The sequence below is a fragment of the Leptonychotes weddellii genome, chromosome 3, assembly GCF_054177405.1.
Source record: "Leptonychotes weddellii isolate Sample4059 chromosome 3, ASM5417740v2, whole genome shotgun sequence".
NCBI lineage: Eukaryota > Metazoa > Chordata > Mammalia > Carnivora > Phocidae > Leptonychotes > Leptonychotes weddellii.
Genome location: NC_138371.1, coordinates 138,842,738 through 138,849,404, shown reverse-complemented (window position 1 = coordinate 138,849,404; position 6,667 = coordinate 138,842,738). Strand labels below are relative to the sequence as shown.

The 6,667-nt window shown below is 35.3% G+C and overlaps 1 pseudogene; it reads right to left on the bottom strand.

The window, feature by feature from the left end:
• Window positions 1-1,296: 1,296 nt before the first annotated feature.
• Window positions 1,297-1,797, bottom strand: LOC102738135 (ubiquitin-ribosomal protein eS31 fusion protein pseudogene; annotated as a pseudogene).
• Window positions 1,798-6,667: the final 4,870 nt, after the last annotated feature.

Below are 6,667 nucleotides of genomic sequence, written 5' to 3'. Positions count from 1 at the left end.
GAAAAAAATCTGTATTTCCTTCTGCTAAGTACCTAGTGTTCTATAAGCCTTGACAACAACTTCAAGTTTTTTCTTGGATTCCGACAGAAATGCAAGTGGAAAAATAAAAACTTCATGAAGGCAGTACTATGATTGTGAATTCTTGGAGTGTGTGGAAAATAGACAGTATATTTAATATATTAAGTATATTAAATATATAATATATTAAGTATATAATTAAATATATAATAAATTAAATAAATCTATACATACTATATGTTAAATACACACACAAACATATGTGCGTGTATATATGTATATATATATACACACACACACAGACTGGTATATACTAGTTTGTTTCAAATGCGATTTGAAAATGTGATTTTTTTCCCTCCAAGTTTACCTTTTCTTTCAAAATGTAACCTTCCAAACATCCTAGAACTCTTTTTTTTTTTAAAGATTTTATTTATTTATTTGAGAGAGAATGAGATAGAGAGAGACCACATGAGAGGGGGGAGGATCAGAGGGAGAAGCAGACTCCCCGCCGAGCAGGGAGCCGGATGCGGAACTCGATCCAGGGACTCCAGGATCATGACCTGAGCTGAAGGCAGTCGCTTAACCAACTGAGCCACCCAGGCGCCCCACATCCTAGAACTCTTAAGTCTTCACTTTTTACCTGATGTGGGCCAGAGGCTCCACTTTCTCCTCCATCACTTTCAACAATACAAACCATGTCCCCAGTGCTCCTTAAACCCTCTGGGTTCAGTAAAGCTTTATTTTAGTTTCTGTAGATTGCTCTTAACTTCTAATTTGTTTAGATATTCACTTTAAAGGATGTTTGTCTTGTCCAGTATTTGCCTTATGCCAGTATTACTAGGTTTTTATTGTAATAGGGCTTCCAAAGATGTAGCTTATTATATTTTTGAAATCAAATTATCATAGCATTGTGATATCTTGTTAATAGATGTGGAAATTTTCCACATCATTTTTTTAATTTAAAAATTATCCTTGTTTCTCTTGTGTTTGTATTTCCTTCACTCATTTTAAGATAACATTTTTCTCTAAGTGTTGTGAAAAAGTAGCATTGAAGTTTTTACTGGATTGTTTTTAAAAGTTTGGATATATTGATCTGTTCATAATTTTGAGTATTGCCATCCATTAGCATGGACAATCTCTCCCTTTAGTCAGATTATTTTTAAAGTGATATTTGTAATTTCTTCATCAATGTCTCCTAAAATTTGATGTTTTCTAAGAAGCTTGTGTTATTGTTGATGGAAAATTTATTCTGTTGCTTATTTTTTTTAATGTTTTTCATTAATCTCTATACAATTCCTTGTCTTCCGGTTTGTTGAAGCAATAGGTCAGACATTTACTACAATAATGTCTGTTAAAGTGGCTAGCCATAAAAACTCCAGCACCAAATTCATCTGTGGGGCACTCCCCACAAAGACAACTGATTGTGCTCTTCTCATCAACTTTAAAATATTTCAGAACAGCCACCTTAACCTTCTTTTTCTTATGCTTATACTTGGGAGTGATGTAAGACTTACTCTTCCTTTTCTTGGCATCACGAAGTCTCAACACAAGATGAAGAGTGGACTCTTTAAATATTGCAGTCAGACAAAGTACATGCATCTTCCCATTGCTTACAAAAATCAGTCTCTGCTGATCAAGAGGAATTCCTTCCTTATCCTGGATCTTGGCCTTTATGTTTTCTATTGTACCTGGGGGTTCAACCTCGAGAGCGATGGTCTTCCCCATAAGGGTTTTCATGAAAATCTGTAACTTGGTGGTGGTTCCACCACAGATGGTAGATCAGAAAGGGATTCTATTGTATTTTTTAATTAGTTATTACAATTTTATAAACTCAATGATCATTTGCATATGCTTATGCTCTATCCACAAATTTTAATTTTGATTTTAAAATACATTTTGATATACTATTTAGGCAGTTATATTTTCTGCAAATGATATTTTCATTTCTTTCTTGCCAATAATCATGTTCCTCATTTCCTTTTTCTTGTCTTACAGAATTAGCTAACTTCCAGTATAATGTGAAATGACTGAAATATAGCAGTTTTTGTTCCCACTAAGCTGAATTGAAATGTTTCTAAAGTTTGATCACTGTGGATGACCTCAGCTCTACATTTTTAAGATCCCCTTTACTAAGCTAACTAAGTTCCCTTCTATTCTTAGTTTTTAATGATGTATGCATTTTGGGGTGCTGGATGGCTCAGTCAGTTAAGCGTTCACTTTTGCTTTGGCTCAGGTCATGATCTTGCGGTCATGAGATCTAGCCCCTAGTGGGGCTCTGTGCTTAGTGCGGAATCTGCTTCAGATCCTCTCTCCCTTTCCCTCTCCCTCTCCCTCCAGCTCCTGTGTGCTCTCTCTCAATCTCTCTCTCTCAAATAAATAAACAAAATGTCTAAAAAATAATAATAATAAAATGTATGTATTTAAAAATCATCTATACACTTAATCTTTAGTTATTTTTTACTTTGGTTTTTACCTTTATATGTTTTATATTTATTCAGCTAATGTGGTATTTATTAATAAATGTTCTCATGTTTATCTAGAAAAAATACCGCTGAATGTGATATGGGTGGATTCTTAGAAAGCTAATAAATAACACCCTTTCCTTCATCTAAACAATTAGAAAAAACAATTTTGGTTGATTGATTAAGAAGGAAGATCAAAGGAGTTCAGATTATTAATTATTTATATTCCCAAAAAAGACTGTAATAAGATACTGTGGCTTATTTTTCTTATCCATGTAGACTTGCTAATTCTTCTGTTCAAAATTAGATAGATTTCCTCTTGGGGTCATTCACACTGCTGGAAAATCCCAAGTCTTTCCATTAAGATTCTGCTATGGTAGGTAATCTTTGGGTTTTCCCTGTTTTCTTTTTTTTTTTAATTAGATTTCTAATTTGCCTTTCTATGTCTATTATTGTCACATTTATTTATGTATTTACATATTTAAATATATAAATATATCTTTATGAGAATGGAAATCTCTAGTTTATTTGTAGTATATATTTGCTTTATCTGGTAGGTTTTATTATATATTAATTCATTGAAATTCAGTTCTGTTTCAAAAGTATTCTGATTTCTATTGCAGATTATATATTTTTTCTATTTTCCTGTTCAAAAAAGACTATTTCTTTTTTGTGTGTAAATCAGATTAGTATGTCCTGGTAGTTAGTTTTAAAAAGTTTTATTTATTATTAAGATGAGTATTTATTATTATATTTGTGGTTATAGAGTTTGTTCACTCATTCAATAAATATTTGTACATCACCCACTCTGTGCAAGATACTTTTCCAAGAACTAAGACTACATCAGTGAATCAAACAGATACAAACCCCTAATTTAATGATTGCATATTGTAGGAAGAAATTTGGGAGGGGAAAGCAAGATAAAGAAGCAAAATACATTGTATGATAAAATCTAAGAGAAAAAAAAAACCCAGCAGTATAGGGAAAAGGAATAAGAATATCAAGAACTATAATGGCTCCAAATGTTTATCCTGCTTTCAGACCAACACATTAGCTCACCACAATATTATGGATATTGATTAAAGAGATGAGACTCCTGGGTCAGAGGTAAATGACATTATTACTGACGGGATGGGTAAAATCATGAACATTAGCATATTTGCCTCAGTTCTGCTTGAACCTGAGTCCCACAGGGGCAACACTGATAGGCCAAGAAAGATGCCTGCACCTACAGTTTGTTAAATTACAGAAGAGGAACCTGGAACATAAAGAACCTGACTCTTTTATAATAGAGAGTAAAAATACCTGTCATTTGTTCTGAAGGAGACACTATATTTTCCAAGATTGTTCATCATACAAACATACCAGAAAGATAGCCAAAAAAAAGCCAAAACAAAACAAAACAGCTTGTGTCTTTGTTCACAAGACCTGCAGAAATGTAAGAGACTCAAGTGTCTCCCCGTAATATTCACCTATTGCTTTTACAACATCCTGGCTTCAGTTTAATTTCCTCATGTGTAAATTGCTCTTGGGCATTCTGAATAATGTGACTAACAGTGGCTGAGATCAAATCTGTTCTATATGTCTCACAGAGAACTCAATTAAGGCTGTCCTCTATAGGACTCCAAACAGCAGAATTTATCAGAGAACAGTTCACCAAGGGACCATGTTTAAGCTCATTTCAGAGAAATCATCCTAGTCATGTGAGGGCTACATGATCTACTAGTAATGTTTCTTTAAATATTTGCAAGTATTTCATGACCACTTGTAAGGTGTATGTCACGATTTAAGGAGGGAAATAAATTAATTCCTAGGGTTGAATCCAGAGCAGAAGCATAGTTGCAGAGGCCCATAGAAAGAAAGTGTTGGTTACAACTACTGGGGCCTTGAAAGTTGTACTTACATCTGCTAAGAGGCACAAGTTGACAATATCTCCAACATAACCTCACAAATGAGTGGTAGGTCCTAGGGTTTCCAATTCAATTGAATAATTGAGTTCAGTTCTTGTTTTTGGAGGGATAGTTATTTCAACCTGCCTAACTTGCCCAAACCAACAACCAAATGATGTTCCTTCAGCCCATGGAAAGACAGAAATAGCCAAGAGGATGGGAGTGAGAAAAACATCCTGAGGTATTGACGGGATTTTGTGGGGCACCTACAGGATCCAGGGCCATTCCTTTTGTTTCTGACAGGCACTTCAAAAGCTAAGGAAAAGAGTGATCAGATCGTGACAGGGTTTTTTTTGACTGCCAGAAAAATTGAGCATTATAAATATGCCCACATAATCCCAAAGAACTTTATTTAGTGCACAGTCCTCTGAATTGTGTCAGCAATTATCATCTACCTCTGCTGGTAGAGGTTTGATAAAAATGCAGTCAGGATTGAGGTAGCTGAGGCTTCTGACTTGCCAACTAACAGGGCATCATCTATAGAGTGAGATCTTAGGACATCAGAGATAGAGACACACATGCTAAATTCTGACTAACCTACTAGAGGAAAAATTCCAAAAAGAATTTGTCTCACTAACATTTCTCTACATGAAACTCTCCATTATCATGATAATACTCCCTGGTACTCACGGTAGAGTGAAGTTCAAACATGTAACTCATTAATTTCTGTTATGCCCTCAGATGTAGAAGCAACAATAGTATATTGATTTGGCCTAAAGGATCTCCCATACAAGGTCATGTTAGTGCCCCTTTCCCACTGTGAGATTTGCCAAACACTATCCACTGAATTTGGGCACCCCTACTGCCCCAGAGTATAAGGCAGGATTGTAACTTTGGTGCCTGCATCTAAGACAGACACGAAAGTTTTATTTCTTCTTCTCCCCAAGTTACTCACAATACACAGACCAATGTATATGGTTTTCAGTTCTCATTGTGAACAATGTGTCTTTGGCCTACCTCTAATCATCTCAAAGCATGTTAGATGTTAGATCAGGATAGAGAGAGAGGAAGAGGTCAGGGTTGTAGAGAAAGTGGTTCCTTACTCTTCTCTCGTTATCAAGTCTTTTGAGGTACAGTGGCATTCCAAGATTCTAATAACAAAGGCTAACAAAGAAAATTTGTTTATAGGTCCAGCATCAGTATGATAAAGCATGGGAAAATGATGGATTTGAAACAAATAGAAACTAAATCAGTAACTGGCATGGCCCACTCTTTTGGCTACTCACCTCCCATATATACTATTCTTGAAACCTAGTAAGATGTAGCTATTTCTCTTTCAAATATAGATAGTTTTACTTTCTTCCCAAAATACGGAGGCAGAAATTCTTAGTAGTAATTGTATACATCTCCAGTTATATTAATTCCTGTCAAAGTATTACTGAACATGGTGTTCAGTAGTACTTTAACAGAAATTTAGGAGAAATTGATAAGATTTAACTGTGGAAGTTAACAAAAATTATATATGAAATAAAAATGGGGGGTGCCTGGGTGGCTCAGTTGGTTAAGCATCTGCCTTTAGCTCAGGTCGTGATCCTGGAGTCTCGGGATTGAGCCCCACTTTGGGCTCCCTATTCAGCAAAGAGCCTGCTTCTCCTTCTACCCCTCACCCCGTTCATGCATGCTCTCTCTTGCTCTCAAATAAACAAATAAAATCTTAAAAAAATAAAATAAAAATGGAAAGAAGCACAAAGAATAAAATTTTATACATGCACACACATACATATAAACATAACAAGCAAGGAGAAAATATGCAAAGCTACTAAGGTCATCATTGTGAGGCCATTAGTCAATAGCTATGACTTCATTCTTCTACCATCCATTCCATATTTCCTTTGACACTGGTAAAATCTTCAAATGGTGTGAGTTCCTTACTTTGTAGAGTTACATAAATCTTCATTTTTGAATGGCGTGGCTTTCAAAATTTCTGCCTTATTTTGGATTCTATAGCTTCCTGTTTATTTTTCCTATGGGAATGGAAGTACTAAGAGGTGTCCTAAGAGAATCCCCTGGTCTCCAGACATTCTCTTTCTTGTATTCATCATACAGCAGTAATCCGATTTCTTTTGGGTAACCAAAATTAATCATTCTGTCCAGTAGAACCACCCCTTTTTTGACATGTTTTTTTAGTGGTGTATCCCAAAATGACTAGGTGCTGATCTCATCTTCCAATTCAATGGAACCATGGCTGTGTCCGTTAGTGGAAGCACTGTGCAAGTGAGAAGTAAGATCTCCAAACTG